Raw genomic sequence first — 26,789 nt, forward strand, 5'->3', positions numbered from 1 at the left:
CCCCCAGCTATTAAGCACCTATGATTTCCTCTGCACTGTCTCCATGAAAGGTGTCAGTGATAGCATCTGCAGCTCACATGGAAAGACGTTTTCCTTGTACATTTCATACTTCACACTGCCTGAGTTCAGACTTCCAGACTTCGATTTAGGTATCAGATACAATCCCTGCCCTCCAGATGTCTACGTCAGACTGAGCGGATAAACAAGTGAACGCCCATTCAGTAGCAGAAATAAAACTATATTAGGCTGAACATATGAAATTACCATGTTTGGAGGTCAGAAGTGGTTGAACATCAGCCATTTTGCATGGTTTAACTTAATAAAAATCACCAAAACGCAGTAAGGGGCCAAATAGCTTAGGGATTAGAGCTTAGCTTAGAGATTGGGCTGACAACCTGAAGACTAAGGCAAATTGTCTTGAATACACTCCCTAGCCCCACATTCCACCCACAGCAACGTGGGCGAAGATATCCAAATATCAGAAACCAACTTTCCGTGATTTTCAACACAAAATCTAACATTAAGTCTCTTCAAGATTTTGGACTTCCTTTGCTTTCTACTATTTTTCTCAAAATATACAAGTATATTTCCTCAAACATACAAGTATAAAAATTACCCACAGGTAAGGAACTTTTAACGAAAAGATTTCCAATATTTTCATTTTGAGGGGTTCAAAATAGTACCTGTTAGTGTTTGTTTATTTATTTATTTTTAAACTCATTACTTTTCAACAAGAACACAATACAGAAGAACTTATCAAGGCCTCCAGCTTGTTTTCTTTTCCATCATTAACTTTCTATGTGAATAGAACTTGACTGTTGATGAAGAACTTTCCCTCGTTATCTTATTTAGGCCTCTAAAAACATCACGAGGTAAGGATCAGCATTCATACTTTACCGAAAAGGAAATGAATCGTTCCAGAGGCTTGCTGAGAGGGGAGGAAAGTCAGTTTTGTTTTTTAACTTAACCTTTGGCTTTCTGATTAAGATTCTGGTTGGCTTCAGATTCTGAACCACAAACACTTAATCAAGCACCTACAAGATGCCAGGCCCTTGATTATGGGTTTTTCTTGTGTTACTGTTCATCTTTTGGCAAACACTTTAGCAGGAAGTCAAGCCTTTCTAAAGTGTGCAAAAACTTAGGAGTCACAATTCAAGTTGGGTCAAAAGTAGATAGCTTGGCTTTTTAGAAAACATTGCCTGGAGAGAAGTTCTTCTCCATGTAGGCTGTTCTATGCTCTTTCAATTGTTGTTCATATTAACTACTAGAGCTAATCAATGAATTTGGTAAAGTAGCAGGATACAAAATTAATGCACAGAAATCTCTTGCATTCCTATACACTAATGATGAAAAATCTGAAAGAGAAATTAAGGAAACACTCCCATGTACCACTGCAACAAAAAGAATAAAATACCTAGGAATAAACCTACTTAAGGAGACAAAAGACCTGTATGCAGAAAGCTATAAGACACTGATGAAAGAAATTAAAGATGATACAGATGGAGAGATACACCATGTTCCTGGATTAGAAGAATCAACACTGTGAAAATGACTATACTACCCAAAGCAATCTACAGATTCAATGCAGTCCCTATCAAACTACCACTGGCATTTTTCACAGAACTAGAACAAAAAATTGCACAATTTGTATGGAAACACAAAAGACCCCGAATAGCCAAAGCAATCTTGAGAAAGGAAAACAGAGCTGGAGGAATCAAGCTCCCTGACTTAAGACTATACTACAAAGCTACAGTAATCAAGACAGTATGGTACTGGCACAAAACCAGAAATACAGATCAATGGAACAGGATAGAAAGCCCAGAGATAAACCCATGCACATATGGTCACCTTATTTTTGATAAAGGAGGCAAGAATATACAATGGAGAAAAGACAGCCTCTTCAATAAGTGGTGTGGGAAAACTGGACAGCTACATGTAAAAGAATGAAATTAGAACACTCCCTAACACCATATACAAAAATAAACTCAAAATGGATTAAAGACCTAAATGTAAGGCCAGACACTATAAAATTCTTAGAGGATAACATAGGCAGAACACTGTATGACATAAATCACAGCAAGATCCTTTTTGACCCAGCTCCTAGAGAAATGGAAATAAAAACAAAAATAAACAAATGGGACCTAATGAAACTTAAAAGGTTTTGGACAGCAAAGGAAACCATAAACAAGACCAAAAGACAACCCTCAGAATGGGAGAAAATATTTGCAAATGAATCAACTGACAAAGGATTAATCTCCAAAATTTACAAGCAGCTCATGCAGCTCAATATCAAAAAAACAAACAACCCAATCCAAAAATGGGCAAGAGACCTAAACAGACATTTCTCCAAAGAAGATAGACAGATTGCCAACAAACACATGAGAGGATGCTCAGCATCACTAGTCATTGGAGAAGTGCGGATCAGACTACAGTGAGGTATCACCTCACACCACTCAGAATGGCCATCATCAAAAAATCTACAAGCAATAAATGCTGGAGAGGGTGTGGAGAAAAGGGAACCCTCTTGCACTGTTGGTGGCAATGTAAATTGATACAGCCACTATGGAGAACACTATGGAGGTTCCTTAAAAAACTACAAATAGAACTACCATATGACCCAGCAATCCCACTACTGGGCATATACCCTGAGAAAACCATAATTCAAAAAGAGTCATGTACCACAATATTCATTGCAGCTCTATTTACAGTAGCCAGGACATGGAACCAACCTAAGCGTCCATCGACAGATGAATGGATAAAGAAGATGTGGCACATATATACAATGGGATATTACTCAGCCATAAAAAGAAACGAAATTGAGTTATTTGTAGTGAGGTGGATGGACCTAGAGTCTGTCATACAGAGTGAAGTAAGTCAGAAAGAGAAAAACAAATATGGTATGCTAACACATATATATGGAATCTAAAAAAAAAAAAAAAAAAAAATATATATATATATATATATATATATATATATATGGTTCTGAAGAACCTAGGGGCAGGACAGGAATAAAGATGCAGACATAGAGAATGGACTTGAGGACACAGGGAGGGGGAAGGGTAAGCTGGGACAAAGTGAGAGAGTGGCATGGACATATATACACTACCAAACGTAAAATAGATAGCTAGTGGGAAGCAGCCGCATAGCACAGGGAGATCAGCTCGGTGCTGTGTGTCCACCTAGAGGGGTGGGATAGGGAGGGTGAGAGGGAGACGCACGAGGGAGGAGATATGGGGAGGAGATATATATGTATACGTATAGCCGATTCACTGTTATAAAGCAGAAACTGACACACCACTGTAACGCAATTATACTCCAATAAAGATGTTTAAAAAAATTGTTTTTCATATTAAAGATGGAGAAACAAGAATGAGACCTAGGTTGTGTCATGTAAATGTCCTTGTATAGTCTCAAGTTGAAGAAGCATTTCTGCAATTTTATAAACAAAGGATCCCAAGCCTCCTGTTCCCTCTACGGTACATGACTCGGATGAAGAAAAATTTCCTTGTCCACAAAAGCTATGGACAATATAAAGTGATGATATTGAGCTCCTGTGTTAATAAAAGTGCCTTCTGAAGAGGCTTTTTTGGGTCAACACTTTACCATCATCATAAATCTGTCTTACTCACTGCTCTAAAGATGTGTCTGGACTAATGCCTGGCAAACAGTAGGAGTTAATGAATGGAAAAAAGCAAATGAATAACTTACAGGAACACTGGGTAACTGAGGCCAGTTCCTCCAAGACTGAGGACCATCTCAAAGAACAAAGGTTTTATAACCTCTCCTCACACCTGAAAGAAGTTAGTTGGCTAATACTAGTTAGCTGGGGAATGCTGTGCTTGCTATGCTCAAAAATGACCAAATTAATTAAAGATCTTAGTTTAATGCTATGACCTGTGGTTGACCAGGGGCAGGAAAATGTGGCCTTTCTCTTATTGGAACTTAGGACCAGCTCTCAACTGTAGCATGGATTTGGAAAAATGCTTCTCCAGCCAGCTACCCTCCAATTTCTGAACAAATATCAGAAACTGCTGTGGAGGATCTCAGTTAGGTGTAAAGGCAAAATGACACACATGAATGCTTATAGCATTGCTCGAGTCTCTGGAAGAACTGCCGTCCACAGGATGGTCTGAAGACCACAGGACTCACTTCACAACCTCGCTAAATTTTGCTGGAAACAGTAAGTCGTGGAGATGAGTTGCTTGTCTTTGTAGCTCAACACAGCGCTCGGCCGCAGAGAGGGCTGAGGCTGCTGATGTATTTGCTCTGACGCTGATATTTGGGGAAAACCTTTCCTTCTGCAGGGCTCCAAATGTGGCTCAATAGACCCTCATATTTTTACCACCACCGATTTTTAGAGTTTTTTTGTTTTTAAGAGTCCAAAACACTTCCTATGGTCCCCTTTTAGAACAGGAAAACTACAGAACCCCTACTTAGTCAAGATGATACTGGAATTATCAACTTTGTCCTCTGAAGTAACAGGGAGGGTCAAAGTCTAACTAACAGCTGCCACCATGGTTTGGATCTCTGTGCAAGAGGTACACCTTTAAAGAAAGCAGGAGCACAATTAACAGGAGAGAATTATGCACATGACTCCTCCCCTCCCCCCAGCCCGAAGGTTCCTTCCCCTCTGCCTGCACCCCCTAGGTTTTCTCTTATTAAAATTCAGAATGAAAAAGCAGAGACGGTCTGTGCTATGTAAGAGCAGGTTATTATGCAGTCTGCTCTAATTTCGCAAAATGAAATACAGGACTCGTATTTTCCAGAAGCACTGGGATGTTAAAAGAAATTTAGAGTTTTCTGTGGATTGCAAATGAACCTTGAAGTAGAGGTCTTTCTTTCAGTTAAGGATTATCATTAAGGACATGAGTTGTGTGAATAATATTGACCAAAAAACATTTAATTCATGCGTTTATTATTTCAGAGATTGATTACTGGGATGCTTGTTTTGTTAGGTGGTCCAGTAATCTGTTCTTTTGATTCCAATCTGTTCACAGTGCAGTTGCAAGCCTGGACGATAAGAGCCCAACAACTGAAGCATGTCACACCCACTCCAGTTTCTCTGTCACTGATTAACAGTTAAAATTTGGATTAACTTAGGTATGACATATGAATTTACGAAACATATTCCACTTTCTTTTTCTCATGAAGTTCAAATATATTCTAGATTCTTCAACCAAAATGGCTTTAAAGATGTTTAGTAAAAATGTAAAAAATTTTCTGACCCAGACTACCAGACTTCTTCCATGTCACATGAAACCTTTCCAAAATGTAGTTAGAGCTCAAAGGTTCAATACAATTTCTTAAATGTTACCCCCTTTACCTTTATAGATTGGCTGGGATGGACAATAGTCTGTGCCTATTTAATCGAGATGAAGCTGGACAAGGCCAATAGATTTAGTTCTCTCACCACAATTTATTATAAGATCCAACACATAGCCATATCCTCAGCCATAAATCCATTTTACTCACAAAGTGCTGAAAAATTAGAATCTTCCAATCATCTCTGGTTTTAAAGTGATATATACGTACACGTGGATAATGAGGAATCTGCTTAGATAAAGCAAAGCGGTATGTTCTTGGACCTTTGTGTTTAGGTTCAAGAGTCTTTTCTCTTGGATGATTCCTCGGACCACAAGTAAAACTAACTCATTCCTCTTTTACTTTCCAGTGTAGGTTAAAACACTAAAGAGTTTGTATCTCATTGACCCTGTGACATTCTGCCCCCTTCCCTCCCTGCATTGCCTCAGAATCACTCAATGTTCCCCCAAGGACACAAGAAGTCCTGAGGGAAACAGAAAACCAACTGAGTGTCTAAATAAATTTTTTAAAAATCCAAAGCACAGAAAGTCAAAGCATCTTTTGTTTTACTTACCATTTTGGGGACAGAAAAGGCTTTTGAGTTCCAAAACTTTGGCTTAATTAGAAGGACAAATTCTATGTGGTTTATAGTATAAACAATAGAGTAGGGAAGAATGTATGATTTCAGAGTTAGTGTTTCAGCCCCAAAGGAGATCAATACAACAGAATTGATGGTGGGGGCATGTTTGAGGGAGGTGTTTTGGGAGAGAAGAGCAACTCAGCAAATTATTGGTGTGGGCCAGGGAAAGAGGCCCATCCCCTGACTGCTCCATTCTGGGGTCAAATCCCAGTTGAGTGAGGAGGGGATCTCTAAGCACAAATCTCTATCTTGCTTCCTGAGTTGAGGGCTACTGTGACCCAAGCACGGAAGTCAATAGCATGCAAATACTGACAGAAGGCTCATGAATGGATGGAAACCCCTTCCTATTCCTCCCAAAGTCAGAAAAGAACAGTGACCCCGAATATCACCTGTATTTTAATAGCACATAAAGAAAGATAAGCCCACAGAGATCAAGAAATAGGAGAGCACAAAGAAGTCAATGGAAAGCTCTATTTCAAGAAGAAGAGGATGATCTCTGATGCCAAGTGCTGTAGAAAGATTAAAAAATGAGAATCTCCTTCACATTCAGAACAAGTAGGTGGTAGATGACTTTAGCTAGAGGGGTTTCCATGAAGCGGTCAGGGTAGAATTTAAATCACAGTGGGTTGAGGAGTGTTTAGAAAGGGAAGACATGGACCCAACAAATGTAGACAATCCTTTTACGAAGTTTGGCTATAAAAGGGGAGAAAATGCTAAGAATAGATAAAAGAGTATATGGGGAAGATGAAGGTTTTGTCCTATTTTTTTTTTTTTAAAGATTGGAGTGGCTGGAGCCCCTGTACACTCTGATGAGAAGGATCCCCTAGTTATGAAAAGCTCAAAGATACAGGAAATAGAGGAAACTGTACATAGGTGGAGGAATCAGAAGAGGAAAACCTCTTCTACTCTAACTGAAAGGTAGGATGGATGAATACAAATGGACAATTTTAATTAATATATATTAGATTACTCATATTTGCAATGCCTTCTTCCTTTCACTCAGAAAAAGGAGAATTTGTTTGCTGAACTCTTTATGACTTGTGCTGACTGAGGTGCGAGGTGGGAGGAAAATGGCCGACACCAAGAGAGACTAGTTGCTCTACCTATGAGGGGATGAGAGAAGACAGACAGGAGTAAGATGAGGTGAATTAGTGTGGGGCAGAGGAGGAGGACAGAGGGAAAGAATAAATTGACAGCTGCCACGAGGGGCCAGACTTTGGGGGAGAAAAGGTGTAAAAACAATTGTTAAAAAAATCTGGCTATGTGTTCTGAGATTAGTTCTCCTCTTCGTCTTGGTTAACTCCTTAAGAACTTTTCAGTAAAGACTCTGTCTTCCAAGGCTTTCTGGGTCAGGTTTGACTTTCACCATGTTGAACTGTTCTCAAGGCCAACTGGCTTTAGTTGGGTTATGCAGGTAACAGATTTGGTGGCAGGAAATTGACATCTTGCATGGTTAAGATGTGAGACTATCTGCTGAAAGTGAGGTGGAGAGGCGGTTTGGTCAAAGACTGGGAGAAAGTAGAAAAGTTTTCACTGCGCCGAGGGGTCCAGTTGAGATTGGAGGTCAAAAATTTACCATAGCATCCATCTGGACAGTGGTATGATTTTCTCTGGCAGTGCTTAGCAGTCTGGTTGGAAGCAGGAGAAAGCACACAACTGGATTAAGGGTTGGTATCCAGCCTGGTAGGTTTCAAGATTCTAACTATCTAATACTAGAAAGGTTCATTTCTAAGTATCTAATACTATAATGACTGACAAACAGGAATCACTCAATAGATCTTTATTGACTGGATGAACGGGAAAACTGAAAATACTGCTAAGAAGGTGGTTGAAATATTATAATAGGCCCTGGTATCCACACTGAATAGGGAAGGAAGTGGAGACAAGAGGGGGCTAAAAGGGTAAAACTCAAGGGGACCAAAGGTTCCTAGGAGATTTCTCAGGTCTACCAGTCACATGAGCAATATCACCCACTCAAGAAACTTCTAAGTCTTAAAGCACCCCCTAGTGGCTGATCCAGGAAGCTATTAGGCCCAATATTTGCCTTTATTTTTTACTCCTCGAAAGCAGCAAGCACATTCTTATATACAGTCATTCCCTCAGTATCCACGGGAGATTGGTTCCAGCACGCCCCAACCTCCTGCGGATACCAAAATCTGCGGATGCTTGAATCCCTTATATAAAACGGTGTAGTAGAGTCGGCCCTGTGTATCTGCGGATATGGATACCCGTATCGGAGGGATGGCCGTATTCCTCTTTTCAATGTTCAAAACGCCCTTAATTTCCCTTCATGCAATATCTTTCTCATTCATTCTTTAAACCTGCTGTTCCTCCTCTGTTTCTGAACTTTTGCCCCAGCTACCATAGGTATCTTTCTTTCTCTCCCCCTTTTCTCTCATCCTCATTCCCTTTCCTTTTTCAATTTGTGAAAGCAATCCTGGTCATAGCACATATCGTTAAAGATGAAATTCGTGACATGCCTGAAACTGAGGACAAGGAAATCCTTACGTTTCAAAACTGAAGAAGTCAAAGTCTCTTACAGTCAGTGAAAATGGACACAGATTTAAAAATAGCCACAGCGCATACCATCTTGTAATCAACCTGCGTTTCCCAAGTACTCGCATTCAAAACATTTTCCATTCTTACGGTATTGCTTATATTTTAATTAATAACATAAGTCTTTTTGCTATTAATTTTTATCACAAATGTACATGATTTCTACTGTAGGATGAGTTAGGCAGACTTTTGAAAAGGAGCCCAAAGATGTTTACAACATTGTTCTGATAAAGGATTTGCAAATGAGCTTTTGGACAACCTACTTGCCAGTTGGGGGTTTGGCACGGTTTTAATTCCTGCTTGAATTTCCTGAAAAATCACAGTAAGTTATTTAAGAAAAAACAGCTGCCAAACTTTCTGACAAGTCATAATGAATGGTTAAGTTCTGAAAGGTCAACCAGCCATCTTTTGGCTCCCATCTCCTCCTTAAAACCAAGCTATTTTGAGAATTTCCATTCTTCATGTTCTTTTTCTTCCCAACCCTGACACTATTTGTATCCCCTCGGTGGCATTTTTTTTGACTCAGGAAAACTTAAATGAGTTCCAAGATTGCAGAAAAGCCTTATTATTTGATGATTGTGGGTCTTGTCTGGGAAAAACTCCAAACATAGATTTGCCATTTTAAGCAATTCCTTTGAATTCTCACTCTATTGTCAGCAATAGTCCTGTTATTATTGGTTTATTATTGATTTTTTTCTTTCCCTTTACATAAGTTAACTAGGCACTCTAATTTTCTCTTCTCTTCCTATGTTCTCTTAGTTTTTAAGTCCCTGAAGGACTGTATTGTTTTAGCTTTTTGAGTTTTGGAGAACACACACACACACACACACACACATCATACCTTGCCATTATCACAAACCCATGACCTTTTCCCTCAGCACCATGACTAGTTCTTCTTTATAATCTTCCTTCTTTACCTTACTTTAATATAATCAGCTACCACATTCTGTCAATTTACCCTTTAAAACGTATTTCAGATTCATCCTTTTCTGAGTTCCCACCGGCACCATGCTGTCTCAGGTCATATTCTCATTGAAGATTCTGTTACCCTCTCCTAGTCAGCTCTCCTGCCCCTCTCCACCCTCTCCCCACACCCCAACCCACGCCCCACCATACACTCAGTCCATACGGTCAATTATCCGGCTTTTAATATTCTGTGAGGGCAGGAAAGCACCTCCTATGCATTTAGGCACACCTCTTAATTCTCACAATCCTGCATGATAAATGTTACCTTCCTCATGTCACAAATGAGGAAGCTGACTCTCCCAAAGGTTAAGTATCTTGTCCCAAATCACCTAACTTGTAAGTGTTGCAGTCACTGGCTCTCAAATTTGAAGAGGAAGGAGGTGCCTGTGTCATAACAGGAAAATAAAACATTTACGTAACAAAGATTTTATACTTAATCTCTTTAAAGTCAAGGAATTAGACACATGTGCAATTATTACCGTACCAAGGGCAATGGCTTTCAAGAGATAGAATTTATGTCAGAGAAGTAGAAATCCAAGTGTCTGCTCTTAGTTTATAATCTAGTTGGTCAGAGTGTGTATCTAGTACATGCTAGATACATAGCACATGCTAAATAAATACCTGCTCAAGCCAGCACCAGGGAATGGAAGGAGAGTCTTTGTTACTCTCTCCTTCTGGCTTGTCATAGGATGCTTCTTAATATAAAATGCTCTGACACTTCCTCCTGACCCAGTCCCAAAGAATACCAAAATACACTGTTAGGAAACAAAGACGTGGAGGTTACTGGGCTGCCTTCCAACCACAGGCCTATTTATTTTTTCCTAACTACAAACATAATTATTGCTGGATATTATTATGGGATTTTTCCATACGTCCTTTAGTTAGGACAGTGATGACCCAAAGCAGCCTTTTAATGTACTCTGGTCTCCTGCCAGCTTACCTCATTCTACAACTTCGTCTTTGGTTTTTATTTTTAGGGTTATTCAAACTTCCCATTGCCTAATCAACCCCTCATTTGACCACTGCTGCTGTTGACTACACACCTCGACAAAGACTCCTTGGAAAAGGTCTTTTTCACTTGCGGTGGGCTCCTCTGAAACAAGTTCTTGCTACCTTCAACATTTTGGCAAACAAGGACACGTTCAAGGAAATTGGAGGCCAAACTTGACAGAGCACTGGGTGCAGCTGCTGGCCCAGCTGTGCGATGATTCTCAACTGGTCCATCACCTCCAAAACTCAACTATTCAGCACAGCCTTCCTTAGTCCAGCACTCCTGTTGGTCTAATATATTTGGCAACAGCCATTATTTCAGAAATGAATGCTCGTGTGTATTTATAGCAAGTCACGTGCCTGCTCTATCAACAATTAAAGAGATTAGGATTCAGCAGACAAACTCCTCTAATTAGGACAAGATGGAAGACACAGTATATAGAATGCTGCAGTTTGGTCAAGGTTTATTCTTCCCTAACAAGACTGCCATACCGCCTCTCATCACTCAAACAGCCCCGCTCTCCCTAGGGCCACCCTGCTCCCTGTATCACAGTCACTTCCTGTGTCTGTCCCATGGAATTTTCGGTCAGGGGATTCTGTTTGCAATGGACACTTCCAGTTGCCCCTTCCTCCCTCCCTCAAACCACACCAGAGACTCAGTGGACTGTTTTAAGGCTTGTTTTGATATAACATGGACAGCACCATGTGGCTACTAATCTCATTCAGTTACGCCCTTCCCCTGGAGCCTTGGCGGATGTTACATGCTCACACTTATGTAGTCTCTCCTCCGAACAAAAGCCTGAACTCAGTGTCTGGGCCATAAATTCCATCTTGCCTCGCTCTTGCCCATGCATTATTTAAGCAATCTTCTCGGTGAAGCCGGCATGAGAATTTCCCTCTGAGTAACAATCAGCGGGCGCCTTACGCGCTGTTCTAACAGGAAATGTAGGCTATCTGAGAGAGTTCCACCCATTCACAGCCTTGATAATGAAATATGATAATCTAATTTGGTAAAAATAAACTGTGAAATCAGAGATTTGAGGCAAAAACTTTAAAGATGCAATTCAGACGAGCAATCAATGCTTATTCAGTTTCTGTACCATCTCAGCTTTCTCCCTGTGCAGATGCTTAAGTGATGCTAAATTAAATAATTGACAAATTTTTAAAACTGCTGGAAATTACCATCTGTACTTAATTTTGGAATATAAAAAGGTCCATAGAAAACACCCGTTATGATTATTTTGTCTAATAACAGATATGAAACAATACAAACATCCCAGTCATAAAAATATAATGCGTTTCGAGCAGTCTGGCTTACATATTCAAACAGTTTTTCAAAACAAAAGACCACAGGAGGAGTGAAAAGCTGGGTTACCAATACGTCTTTTCAAATGAGTGGCAAAAGAACTGAGTTTTTAATTTAAAATCTATTCCTCTAACCCTCACCTCCCCCCAAAACAAAAACCAAAAAAAAACAAAACAAAACTCACCCACAGGCTTCCTATAGACAGTAATGATCACATCACTTTTTCACATTTCTCTCCTGGATAAACCCTGGGCTAAACTGTTCTCTGTTCAGAACTTTATTAGGTTGGTATTCCCTTTATACAAAATGAAGTCTAGGACTGTAAATAAACATGCTTGAGGCTTCCATGAAAACACAGAAAGAGAAACAAGCTCCCTGCGTGGGAACACACTGGCAAATACGTGGATAAAACAAGCTGAAACTTACGCCAGACACTTCTCCCAGGTCCAGCTCGGCAGTTGCCCCTAAAGGTACATTCTAGTTATTTTTAATCCATGTTCTGCTCTTCTCACTGATGGGACTACTCAGGCACATGGTCAAGTTGCAGTCAGCTTCTCGGTGATGTATGAGAGCTGGGCTGATTTATCTCGTCTTTCTGCAGCATATTAGCACTAATGTTCCTGCGTCTGCATCCTACCTTTCTTTAGCCGTAGCCCCGGCTTTATCATTGGTAATCTAAATTAAAGAGCCAGTGAACAGAGCAGGGCTGTTGGCCCCACCCCTCCCTGTTTTCCATGAAACAATTGCCAGGCAGTCATTCCCGGACAAGGATTCCACTGTTTATTCTACGGAGTCTCCTCTTCAATATCCCATTGAGGCTGGAAGTCAGTTGCAAAAGGAGAGGTCCGGCGAGACTATCTTAGTTCAAATGTCTATTTAGGATTTATTCTCTAAAACAGTAGAGATGGCCTCAGGAATTACTAGAGAAAGCTGTCACTTGCCAGTTTTTCAGCCCAGAATACAGAATTGACACTATTTACAAAAACAGAGTAACATGGTTCTCAACCTACTGCCCAGGGTGCAGCACACCTTTCGGTGATTTTTTCTTTCCCTAAGAAATCTCTTCCTTTCCCCACCGATGTTTATTTTACACGTGCACGCTTCAATGTTTATTTTAATGTGGAATATGCGTGCCATGATTTTAGCAAGTTGCGCACAAGAAGCATAAAATCCTATAAAAAACTGGAGGGAAAAAAAAAATCAAACAAATCATTATTAACCTTGTTGTAACCTTCTATCAACAAACCAGCTGAAGCAGGAGCAAAAGGCTCTATTTAATTCAGGAGTTGTCAGTCCTTTCAAGATACATTTAAAATTTTCTTGAGCTCCACAAATGTTTGGGAAGAGGAAATATATCAGTACATTTTTCATATGGAAGTTTTTAATCTCTTGAAAACGTTGCTGTCTTAGCAGCATCTCAATACTTTTAACTCGGGTTTCCAATGATGACTGAAATAATACTACGTTTGTTTTCACATTTTAAGCAACAAAACTTTTTAACAGCTATTAAGCAGCAGCATTTGGTGGATAACCAAGTATAATAAGTTTCGTCTCTATTTTTGTGTATTTTTGTTAAAACATGATTGTTTTAATAATTTTAAACATTATATTGCATTTTTAATTTTGCTTTTGAAAATTAACAAGTTATGACATATGTATTTCCACACAGACATAATATATAGACTTGTCACTTTTCGTAGATTTAGAATATTAAAGTCTCTAATTCCTTGATATTTGCATTGCTTCAATTTTTCATTATTAAAACAATGCCTCTTGTCAGAAATTCAAAATACTCACATTCCAGGCCCTTGCACCCCCCGAAGTCTGGAACCAAACTACTGTGTTCAACTCACAGCTCTGCCACTTACCAGCTGTATGACCTTAGGTAAGGTACTTAAACTTATAGCGTGGGTGTATTTTGAATTCATCTGTAAAGTGGGATATTGAGAGTTCTGCTTCTGGTTCAGTCTGGAACTTTCTACTTCCCAGCTCTTTTCAGAATTGTAGTCAGGAGAGATAATACTCAGGAGGGCTGCTTGAAGACTATCCAGGGTATTCTTCTAGATTGTATCCCTGGGTTAAATTTTACACATTTAGGGCTTCCCTTGTGGTACAGTGGTTAAGAATCTGCCTGCCAATGCAGGGGACACGGGTTCAAGCCCTGGTCTGAGAAGATCCCACATGCTACAGAGCAACTAAGCCCATGAGCCACAACTACTGAGCCTGCGCTCTAGAGCCCACAAGCCACAACTACCGAACCTGTGAACCACAACTACCGAGCCTGTGAACCACAACTACCAAAGCCCGTGCGCCTAGAGCCCATGCTGTGCAACAAGAGAAGCCACCGCAATGAGAAGCCTGTGCACCGCAACGAAGAGTAGCCCCGGCTCGCCGCAACTAGAGAAAGCCTGTGCACAGCAACGAAGACCCAATGCAGCCGAAAATAAATAAAATAAATAAATAAATAAATAATTTACACGTTTATATGAATTTCTACCCTCTAGAACTTGTTTATATGAACTGCTCCACAAACATCCAGAGTAATGATTTAAAAAATTTAAATCTGGGCTTTTCACTCGGCTGCTTAAAACTCTGCATAGCTTCCCATTATTCTTAGGATGAAAGCCAAAATCTTTATCACGGCCTTCAAGGACTTAGTTTTATTTCACTCGGAAGATAAGCCCACCTTCCCAGAACTGACTGGCTGGGATTCAGAATCATCAATCAATCTAGTCTTGAACCCCTGCTCTTTACTGGCCAGTCAGCTTGAGCATGGTATCCGAGCACTGGTGTGGGATGCCAAGAGAATTCCAGAAGCAAACACACAGGCCTTTTCTTTTAGTTTGAAAGTAACATACGTGAATAAGATCTCACTATTTCACAAATCAGCTTACAAACTATGACAAAATCAGTATGAAGCAAGTCAGACTCAAAAATGCAAAGTGAAGATAAAATCAAGAGGTAAGAAGAATAAGATGAAATTAAATATTTGATGAATGTTAACTGAAACTGACTTAGGCTAGAGGAGAAAAAGGGAAACAAATAAGAAGCAGCAGAAACTCCAAAACAAGTATTGCTCGAGCTTGGTATTCTTATGCTTCCAAGGTCTATGGCTCATATCAGCTAAATAGTCTTACATTTCTTAAAGTCAACAATCAATCCCATGATTGCTATTGTGAGATTCTTCAATAAACATTTCCTATACTTTCATTACATTACTGCTGACATTACTCTCCTTCAAAAGTTCTCTTTATTTTAATCACTAAAACAACCATATGATAAACTTCACCAGTTTCTAGGTAAGATGACCAAGGAGCCCAACACCACAGGGCCCTGAAAATATGGGATTTTTCATAACCTAAAGATCTACTTTGCAGTTAACGAAGAGGAACATGATCCTTTCGTGCAACTTATATAAGTTTATGTATAAGCTCATACATAAAATAATGCAAAAACCCAAAGACATATGAAGCATCCACTGAGTAATGAAATCTTGAGACAGTCCAGTGCATAAGGAATTGACACCACAAGGCCCCATGAGTCCCAGAGTATGTCCTATGCTTCTTGACATTGTCCTAATAATTTATACCATTAAAACCTCCCTTTGTAAGAAATCCTAAGACTCTGGAACCAAACTACTGTGTTCAACTCACAGCTCTGCCACTTACCAGCTGTATGACCTTAGGTAAGGTACTTAAACTTATTATAGTGTGGGTGTGTTTTAAATTCATCTGTAAAGTGGGATATTAGAGAGTTCTGCTTCTGGTCATGAAAGTAACACCTTCTCAGAGATAACAATTATAAACTCCAGATAAAATATTAAAACAACAACAATATCTATTTGAGGACACTGAAGAATGACCAAGAGCAGGCAGAAACTAAAGAGGGGTTGACACTTGGAAGAAGGGCTCTCCATAAGTTACCCTTTTTTTTTTTTTTTTTTTAACAGCTTTTCAACTAAGGGCAGGCCCAGTCAATCAGTTCTGCAGGGCAGCTATATCTCAGGTAGAAACTTGCCATCTTACTGGTTGGGGAGTCAGAGGATAGAGTTCAGAGAGAAAAGAGCAGCTGAAAAATGAGGGAGGAAATCCAGAGAGAAGAAAGCCACAGAGGGGAAGCTCCAAATTCAATACACAAAATCTGATAAAATCTCCAAATGATCCCAATACTATACATGTGTGGAGCAGACTTCAAGCAGCCCAGCTAAGGTGAAAAGAACTAAACAGATCCTGCTGCTATCTGTCACAGGGAAGACAAATTTGGAATTTGAGTTCCATCAATAACAAATTACTTGCTAAAACAAAAAAATTAACACTCTTTAAAGGCCTACGGCCAAATTCAGAAGCTCTATAACATTTCACTCACAATGTCCATGGTACGTTCCAAAACTACTAGTTATGCAAAGAAATAGAAAAAATGTAACCCATCCTCAAAAGAAATGGTAATCCATAGAGACCAACTCTGAGATGATGCAGCTATTGGAATTAGCAGACAAGGATTTTAAAGCAGTTATTATAACTGTGCTAAAGGATACTTAAAAATCTCAGCAGAGAAGGGGAAACTATAAAAAAGAACCAATTGGAAATTTGATAACTAAAAGATACAATTACTGAAAAAAAATTCACTAGATAGACCTAACAACATATTGGAAGAAAACAATAAAAAGTATCAGTGAACTCGGATGTAGAAAACAAACTTATGGCTACCAGGGTATAAGGGGGGTGGGTAGGGATAAAATGGGAGATTGGGACTGACATATACACACTACTATATATAAAATAGATAATTAATGACAACCTGCTCTATAACACAGGGAACTCTACTCAATACTCTGTAATGTCCTACATGGGAAAAGAATCTTAAAAGAAAAAAAATAAGTGCAGATATATGTATATGTATAACTGATTCACTTTGCTGTACACCTGAAAGTAACACAAAATTGTAAATCAACTATACTCCAATAAAATTTTTTAAAATAGATAAAAAATGTTCATAAAAAAAGTATCAGTGAACTTGAAAATAGAACAATATAAATTATCCAATCTGAAGAGAGAAAAAAACTTTAAAAAGGAACAAAACCTCACGTTCTAGTATGGAATAAAATAGCGTAAGGTCTAATATGCATGTAACTGAAAGCCCAGAAAAATGGGAGAGGAAAGAATGAGCAAGAAAAGCAATTTTGAAGAAATAATCCAAATTTGCGAAAATCTGGTTTAAAAAATGACATAAATTTGCAAATTCAAAAATCCTTGCACTCTGCAAACAAGATAAATGAGAACAAAACAAAATAAAAACTCATGCCAGAACACATCATATTCAACCTGCTAAAATTCAAAGATAAAATCTTGAAAGCAACTAGAGGAAAATGGCAAGAACAAGAGAAAACTACACTAACTTTTCATCAAAAGTAATGGAGGCTAGAAGATAACATAATGAAACCTTTAAAGTACCAATAGGAAAAACAACTGACATGCTAGAATTCTATATTTGGCAAAAAATATTCTTAGACAACGAAGGCTAAATGAGGACATTTTCAGAAAAAACAAAACCTAATCACCAGCAGATCTGCACTATTGGAAATGTTGAAGAAATGTTCTTCAACATTAATGTTGAAGAAATGTTCTTCAACATTATAAAGGTAAATGACACGAGATAGTTATTTGGATCTACAGAAAGGAATGAAGATCACTCAAAGTGTTAAATATGTGAGTAAATATAAAACACACACACACACTTCACACACTTCTTTGAAACTCTTCAAAACACATACAACTATTTAAATTAAAATGATAACACTGTATTGTTGGGTTTATAACATAAATACATAACAACAGCACAAAGGCTGGAGGAGGCAGTAAATGGAACTATCCCAGTTGCAATGTTCCAGTGCTTGACATGAAGCACTACAATACTAACTCTTAAGTAGAATGTGAAAAATTAAAAATATATACGGTAATCCCCCGACCAACCACTAAAAATTAATACAAAGAAATTTAAAAGCCAATAGAAAAATTAAAATGGAATTCATGGCAGCCATGAATGTGCCTCGCTTAGGTCTCCCTTCCAGAAGAAGCAAGCTAATGAGCTGTAAGGAGTACAGTCAGCTGACAGCATCCAAAGGCAGCACCTTTGGGATCAACTGTTTGTGAATCAAAGCCATGTTCTTCACCATTAGTCAATGACTGAACATGACAGGGATACTAGCACTTGGCCATTTCTGCCCAGTGCAAAACTGTTTACAGGCGGTCTTTGCACCAAAGCCCTCCATCAGGCTGGAAGAGACTTTCTCAAAATCACAGCGCAGTTTGAGGCTCTTTCTACCCTACCCCTCCTTTCTTCCACCTTCCCTTCACAGGTGTCAGATACCTGCTCTCTCTCTTTTTTATCTTTTGTCGGCATTGCATCCAATAAATTTCTTGCACCTATAGTGCCATCTTGGCATCTGCTTCCTGAAGAACCAACCTAATGCAGAATTCTAAAAAATACTCAATTAATCCAAAATAAGGCAGGAAAGGAAGTAAGAGGAACAAAAAAGCAGATGGGACAAAGAGAAAAAGAGCAAACTGGTAAACCTAAATCCAATCATATAAACAATTATGTTAAATGTAAATGGACTAAATATTCCAATTAAAAAGAAAATTGCCAGAATGGATAAAAATTAAAACTAATCTATATGTTCTCCTTATATTTTATAATACAAAGAACAGATAATCTGAAAATAAAAGCATAAAAAAAAGAGAAAGCATAAGAAAGCTCGAGTGGCTATATTAACATCATATGAACTAGATTTCAAGGCATAGAGTATTACCAGAAATAAAGAGATTTTATAATGATAAAGGAGGCAATTTACCTGGAAGAAATAAAAATAATAAATGCATAAGTGCCGAATTATAGAACATTCTGAAACAAAAATTGACAAAATTATTGAATAAATAGACAAATCCACAATCACAGTTGGAGATTTTAAGCCTGTTCTCTCAATAACTGATAGGACAACAAGATAAAAATAATAGTAAGGACATGGAAAACTTGAACATCACCATCCAGTACACTGAGCTAATTCACATTTATAGAACACCTCCACTAACTACAGAATAGACATTCTTTCCGACTGTACACAGCACATTCACCAAGATAGACAATTTGGTGTGCTATAAACAAGTCTCAACAAATTTCACAAGACTGATATTCTACAAAGTATGTGTTCTGACCATAATTCAATTAAACTCAAAGCAATAAGATATTTGGAAAATCCCAAGTATTTGGAAATTGACAACATATTTCTAAAGAACTCATTGACCAAAGGAGAAATCACAGGGGAAATACAAAAATATTTTAAAGTAAACCATAAGGAAAATGCAACATATCAAAATTTGTGTGACACATTTAAAGCAGTGCTTAGAGGGAATCTTACAGCTTTAAACATTTATAGTAGGAAATAATAAAGGGATAAGAGCAATGATCCTAAGTTCTACCTAAGAAGCTAGAAAAAAGAGCCAACTAAATCCAAAGTAAGTAGAAGGAAGGAAATAATAATTTTTTTAAAAGAGCAGAAATTGATGAAATAGAAAACAGAAAAATAGAGGAAATTAAGAAAACCCAAAGTTAGTTCTTTGAAAGATTAACAAAATTGATAAATTCCTAGCATGACTGATTAAGAAAAATTTTAAAAGAGAGACTACAAATTACCAGTATCAGGAATGAAAAAGAAGGCCTCTCTAGAGATCCTAATATGTTGAAAGGATAATAAGCAACTATACGAAACAACTTTGTGTCAATAAATTTGGAAACTTAGATGAAATGGACACATTTCTTGAAGAAAGAATTTACCAAAATTGACATATGAAATTAAAAATCTAGAGAAGTATATAATAGATATACTTCTCTATATCTATTAAAGTAATTGAATATATTATCAAAATCCTTCCCATAAAGAAAACCCCAGCACAAATGATTTCATGGTGAATTCTAGAACATTTAAGGAAAAAACAATGTTACTCTTATACAAACTTCTTCTGAAAACAGAGCAGGATGCAACACTCCCCAACTCATTTTATGAGGCCAGCATAACCCTGACACCAAAATCTAACAAAGATACTGTAAGAAAATTACAGCTCAATATGGACTCCAAAATCCTTAACAAATATTAGCAAATAAACTCTAGCAATAAAGAGGATAATCAACCTGTTTTACATCATGACCAAATACAGTTTATCTCAGGAATGTAATGCAGCTTTAACACTTAAAAATGGATTATTATAATTTACTGTATTACCAGAACAAAAGAGAAAAACCATGTAGAATTTGAATACATTCAGAAAAGACATTTGATAACATTCAATACCAATTCAATTCATGATTTAAAAAAAAAAAAACAGAAGGAGATTTCCTCAATCTGCAGTTAAAATCATATTAACAGTGGCAAGTCAAATGCTTTTCCCCTAAGGTCGGTAACAAGGAGAACATGTCCACTCTCCCCACTTCTCTTTACCCTTGTACTACAGGTCGTAAACAGTATAATAAGGCAGGAGAAATAAATAATAGGCATAAAGATTAGAAAGGAAGAAATAAGACTCCCATTGTTTGCAGATAACACAATTGTTTCTATACAAAAATCATAAGAAATCTAAAATGGGATAATAGTACCTACCTCATATAGTTGTTATAAGAATCAAATGAATTTAAATTTGAAATTCGGAACTGTGCCTGACACACAGTAAGCACTATATAAGCATTAAGCAAAAATTTAAAAAATACGTCTAAATATAAAATCTGGGAGTGAAAATGAGTATAGGTTTATTTGTCAGAAGAGCTTAAAGAGAGCTACTTCAAGGAATAAGATTATGTTTGGTTGGGGGCCCAGGTTATGAAAGATTTCAGGGCAAATAACACTTGGGATGCCTTAGAGAATGGCCAGTTCTGACATTTCTAAAATAGAAAGATGAAGTCTGTTAGAGTGACACTGTCTACAGAGTTATTACTTTAATATGGGATCTATAATGTCTATACAGTTATATAAACAAATCCAGTTGTTGTGTCTAATGAACAAATGATTTGCTGTGATCTATAAGTACTCTTATGGCAGACTATCCATGAGAGACATGTACGTAGGGAAAAAAAGGCAGTTGGCATAATCGTATTTACAGTAGAATTTAATTTTCAGTGCAAAAAAGATATGCATATATGATAACTGCATTGACATGTGCATAGAAAAATTTCGGGAAATACCCAAACAGAAGTGTTAATTAATAGTGGAGAGCTCTAGATAGTGGAGTAGAAAGGACTTTTATTTTTTACTTAATATCTTTGGCATATTGTTTGAATTTTTAACAATATTTGTACTTTGTAATTAAAAAAAATAAAAATCCCTTAACTAAAGCAAAAAATATATCAACACTTAAAAGTCACAATGTTTAGAGTCTATTTGTTTTCTAAGTCAAATAAGATGAAAAGGATTCTTCCTTTGTGTTCTTTAAACAAAGGTAGTTTCAATTTTAGTCATCAAGAGCATATTCCAGATGTTTTTGCCCCTGAGATCCCTCCCAGCAGCCCCACCAAGTGGAGAGTGGGGAGAATTAAAAACCCAGGTCAGGTCAAAGGTTCAGTCTGTCTTCACTGGCAGGCTCATCAAAACAGAGAGCCCTGAGAAGGCCCCTGTGCCCCTGCGAGCCGGCTTCACCATAATTCATGCCTTCTGACTTCTGAACCAATCGGGAACTGGTTTCCCCTACTCCCATCCCTGGATGCGTGGAGACCACGGAGAGGAATCTGGATCAGAGACAACCCATTACGACTGGAGGCACAGAATTTTAAGTAGAATGACCTTAGAAAATGTCTAATTCATCCACAGACAACCACTTTCCAGGTAAGGAAATAGAAGTCTAGAGATGTAACTTGCCCAAGGTCACAGGGTTACTAAGTGACCACAGCAGGTCAGGATAGCGTCCTTTCTGTGATGATGGAGAGAGGGTCTAAAAGGTCCTACTGATGCTGGACCAGGGGCTGTGCCTTCACCAACAGAGTATACTAGGATGCAGGCTTGACCAGGAGCGGAAGGGAGTAATCTTCCTGCCCTTTATCATAGACCTTCAAACTGGAGTGCAAACATCAAAAACTGACTCTGTTATTCATTTACTCTCATTACTAGTGTTCCATAAAATGCATATACACTTTCTCTACAAATAATCCATTAGTGTAAAAGAGCAAATGTTTCCTATTTGAGATGTGCCTTCTGGCCACATCATTCAGAGATGCTTTTAGTATATTACTAACACTAATGAAGGTCTCTTGTTAGAATGTTTTCCACATTTTGGTTATAGGCAATAGAAAACCTGGAGATATTTAAATTAATGCAATGTGTACTACTATGCTCTAACGTACTGTGTTTTTTTTTATAGTGGGAACTATAAATCAGTTTCTAGAGTTTAAGAGGTAAACCAATGATTAGGCTCTGGAATTACTTAGAATCCATAAATCTGAGACTGATTTAATCCATAAATCAAACTGCCTTGGAAACCTGTCCAGAACCAGAAAGGCGCCCTTCATTCCTCTCTGCTAAGAAAAGAAAAGAAAAAAAATCCCAAAGAACAGTCATGATAGCACTCCCCAAGATAATGAGCTAAAATCCATATTGGATATGGATAGGCAAACAAGAAATCATTCTTACCTATTTATCAACCCTCTAAAACTTCCTATAGGTGGTTATTTATTAACATTGGTTATAACATACTCAGAATAATAAAATTGTTACTTGATTCAACATCACATTTTCCCACTAATAACAGACAAGCTTTCCAACAAATTACTGTAAGTTCCTCGAATGCGTTAGAAATATTCTTTCACGTATACCCTCTAGTCTGCAGGAATACATCTTGGGGTTAAGGAGAGGCATACCTATATTTATTGTAAGAAGCTAAAGGACGATACATAAGTGGCAGCCCCTGGCTAGACATGGGTGCTACTCACATTTATTATATTGCCACCAGCCCCCTCCCAGACACTTCATTACTAATGATTTTCCCACACGAAAGCTTTTTAAAACTTTGATCTTCTGTGAAAAACTCGGTAGGATAATAAAAACCTTCCAGCTGAACAAACAGACTAGGGCAGAAAGACCATCTCCTTAGCATTTGCCACGGAAAGTATCATCTGCCCTGACTCCACCCTGGTGTTTCATTAAAGTGGTGTCGTTCAAAATATGCAAATGACAGTAATAATTTGAACAAACAAATGAATTAGGTGAGCCTCTATAGGCAGTTTACTCAAGGTAATTAAGAATGCTAAGTCAAACAAATTATTATTTTAAATGACAAGTAAGCTTTAATTAAACTTGATTTCTATACTAAAATGAAACTACTAACTCAACAGAAGGGATCCAGTGTGAATTAAAAGGCAAAGTGTGTCAAGAAGGGGAAAAAAATATGTACACTCTGACTTTTGATTCACCAGATTAGGACCAGGTATCACTGTGTTTTCACTGGAGCTAGCTCAGAGAGAGGTATTTTTGTGCATGAATTTAGAATTGATATAAAGTATTTGGGGTGGGCTTCCCTGGTGGCGCAGTGGTTAAGAATCCACCTGCCAATGCAGGGGACACGGGTTTGAGCCCGCGTCCAGGAAGATCCCACATGCCACAGAGCAACTAAGCCTGTGCGCCACAACTACTGAGCCTGCGCTCTAGAGCCTGTGAGCCACAACTACTGAACCCACGCACCACAACTACTGAAGCCCATGTGCCTAGAGCCCGTGCTCCGCAACAAGAGAATCCACCGCAATGAGAAACCCACACACTGCAATGAAGAGTAGCCCCCGCTCGCTGCAACTAAAGAAAGCCCGTGTAGCAACGAAGACCCAACACAGTCGTAAATAAATAAAAATAAAGTTCCCTTTTAAAAAAATTTAAAAAATAAAGTATTTTGGGTGCCTCAAGCATGAGTGCATTGTAAATGGTAAAGATGCTAAGCAAAATTAGAATCAACCCAAACCTAAGGTAATTTCTCTCCAGCTAGCATCTCAAACTTTCTCTATCATTAAGAAAGGGAACCCAGCAGACTGTAGCCCACTAAGGATTAAGAGTCCTTCATAGGGGTTAGGGGGACACGGTGACCCACAGTAGAACCTCCACAGCTATGATAGCCACCAACCCAAAATACATGTGTATGATGGATCAAACCAATGGGCCCTAATCAATAACCATGGAAATAAAGGTGCCCATAGAGGGAGAAACGTCTCCAGAGTTGTTCTGAGATGAACAAGGCTAAAACACGGTCCTATTAAAGTAGATCATACTTGCGTATTTAGTCCTACAGAATAACATAATCTTAATAATTACCATCAATTTTGAAAGCGTCAAGTCTCCTCTGAGACTAGGCGTATCCACGTCGCTTCCCTTTGTAATGTTTTGTCCCAGTAATGTTACTGGGACTCTCACTGGACCCCACCCACCAGCCCTGGCAAGGAGTAAAGCCCTCACAGAACCACCTGTTTTCTTCTCCACATGAAGCAGCTCTCCTGGCTCTTCCCTCTTCCACCTTCAGCCCAGCGTCCCACGGGAATACACACAATGCGTCCTGTCCCCTCCGCTCCTGGCTTTCTGGTCAGGCCGGATGACCCAGGGCAGGAGTCAAGGAGGAAGCTAAGAGCAGGGGCCGGGCCGTGGCAGAACACAGCAGGGAGGGGCCTGGAGAGGCCACTCTAAGTCACCACCTCTGGCATCTAGACCCAGTCGCCCTGCCATGCAAGACCTTTTTCATGCAGTTTCCCTAAGTAGTCTGCCCTCAGGACGACCCTAGGGACACTATCGAAATACTAATGGCAGTGGCAAGGAGTCGGTGTCAAGCCTGTGTTCCAAGGAGCAGAGAGAACTCCAGACTACTGTATTTTCTCCTCTGTACTTGTGCCTTCACTCTAGAGAGGTAATCGTGCAACTGCTGACTCTGCAACTGGGGAGGGAAGAACTCAGGAGACCTGAAGAGGCCAGTGTGTCCTTCTCCTTCTATCTGCTCCTGCCCCTGGCCAGAATGGGATTCATTCATCCAATAACCACCGGGCACTGTTGACATGTCAGGCCCTACACTGTGCTCAGGGCACATAGCAAGACACCATTCTGTTCCCAAGCTGCCCACATTTCACAGTCAGGCGAGACACGCGAGCAAGCAATTACAAAATAACGTGCTGGAAACGGATGGAATGGGGACACTGGAGGAGTGAGAAGGTCGGGGGAGGGAACAGAGGAAGCTGCCCGTGCCTGAACATCAGTCCCATTGGAATGTGTCTGCTCCTCTGACCCGCCAGAAGGGGAGCTGCGCATGACACGAAAAGAGCTTTGTCTCTCGCATTAGAGCAAAAATTCCAAGAGTGCTGGGGCTTGGTGTGCCATGAGGGCTCCAGAAATATTTGCTGAGTGAATGAATGATCTAAGAATTCGGATCTGCCCCTGGGACTTTTTGGACAGAATCTTGGATCTGTCCAAGGAGGATCTCAGAGGTCATCAAATAGTCCAACCTTCTAGAATTTATAGACAAGAGACTTCTTTTAAAATGTTTGCACAGCACAGCGGAGTTGCCCAGAGGAAGTGTGCTGGGCCCATAAAATGTTTGCAGGTGAGTGGATAAAGTGTGCACATTCAGTCAATGAACAATTATTCAGCAAAAAAAAAAAAAAAAAAAAAAAAAACTACTGACACATACAACACGATGGATGAATTTCAAAAACATGACTCTCAGGGAAAGAAGCCAGACATAGAGACCACATAGCATACGATACCACTGATATGAAGCATCCAGAAAAGGCAAATTTATAGAGACAGAAAGTAGACCAGTGGCTGCCTGGGGCTGAGGTGGGGTAGAACAGGATTAACTGTTAACTAGGCATGAGGGTTCTTACCGGGAGGGTGAAACTGGTCTAAAACTGGACTATGGTGACAGCTGCGCCACCTTGTAAAGAGACTAATTGTGCACGTGAGATGGGTGAATTTTATGACATACAAAATATACCTCAAAGTTGTTTAAAAAGTTTTGCAAGAGGAGTAATAAGTTATACGTTTACCCTCATGCTGCTATGAGGGGGCTGCTATGTTGCAGACAAAAACAAAGAAGCCCAGATCTGAAAGCACCCCCCATCTCCTAACCCCACCCTCGGAGCCTGCCATTCCCGTTTCTAAAAAGTCTGCTTGTAGACAGAAAGCAGATTAGTGGTTGCCGGGGCTGCTTCGCGGGGATGTGGTCTCCTTACGGGGTGTTGAAAAAGTGCTGGAACTAGACAGTGGTGAGGGCTGAAAAACATTATAAACGTACTTACTGCCACTGAATGGTACCCTTCAAATGGTTAAAGTGGTAGATTTCATGGTATGTGTATTTTACCGCAATTTTTTAAGTCTACTTTTTTTTTTTTTCTTTTTAAAAAGGCCATGTTTGAGGAACGTTTTCACATTTCCCTTTCCTCTGCCAAATCCATTCCCCAATAGCCACAGAGGGGTCAGGTCCTGTCCCCAGACACCTCATATCAGGATGTCTTAGTCCAGGTGACAGTGTAACTCTAAGCTGCGTATGCTCTCATCACCTTTCCCCGGGTTGGCAAACGTCAGACATTAATTAAAAGAAATCTGGGCTTGGTTTGCAGGTTAATCCTGGCTGGCTTCGCTCAAAACAGCACACGAAGGGACGTTCCCAAAGCTGTCAGGCCATCTCTTGAAGGGTTGCTACTTGGTTCCCCAGCTCCCTGGCAGCACAGAAGGGCAGCGACGCCTCCTGGCACGTATTTAGCCGCAGCGTATGATGAAACACTTGCTGCTCGGTCCGAAATTCTGCAGGTTCACAAAGCTCTAGAACTCCCTGCTTCCACAGGGTCCAAAAGCAGCGCCAGCCTGGCCTGGAATCACTCCCATATGGTTCCTACTGCAAATGTCCTAGGTCACTGGGACCAGTGATGATTCCTGGATTACTTCTTTCACCAATATCATTGGCTTCAGTATTCCTATCAGACAATCTGTAAGGTGAGTTAAAATATTCTTTCTTTTTTCCCCAATAAGAC

At 39.2% G+C, this 26,789-nt stretch overlaps 1 protein-coding gene across 5 annotated transcripts in view; it reads right to left on the minus strand.

Moving 5' to 3' along the window:
- RAPGEF4 (Rap guanine nucleotide exchange factor 4) overlaps positions 1-26,789 on the minus strand; it is a 308,486-nt gene that overhangs the window by 176,951 nt on the left and 104,746 nt on the right. The window contains exon 1 of one of the 5 annotated variants that reach the window (XM_082395394.1): positions 12,186-13,921. The exons of the other annotated variants lie outside the window; for them this stretch is intronic. The gene's annotated coding sequence lies outside the window, so the exon portion shown is untranslated. Of the gene's footprint in view, positions 1-12,185; positions 13,922-26,789 lie in introns of those variants that run through there. 5 annotated transcript variants of the gene reach the window in all.

Source organism: Balaenoptera borealis, assembly GCF_965194805.1.
Source record: "Balaenoptera borealis genome assembly, chromosome: 6".
NCBI classification, from domain to species: Eukaryota; Metazoa; Chordata; class Mammalia; order Artiodactyla; family Balaenopteridae; genus Balaenoptera; species Balaenoptera borealis.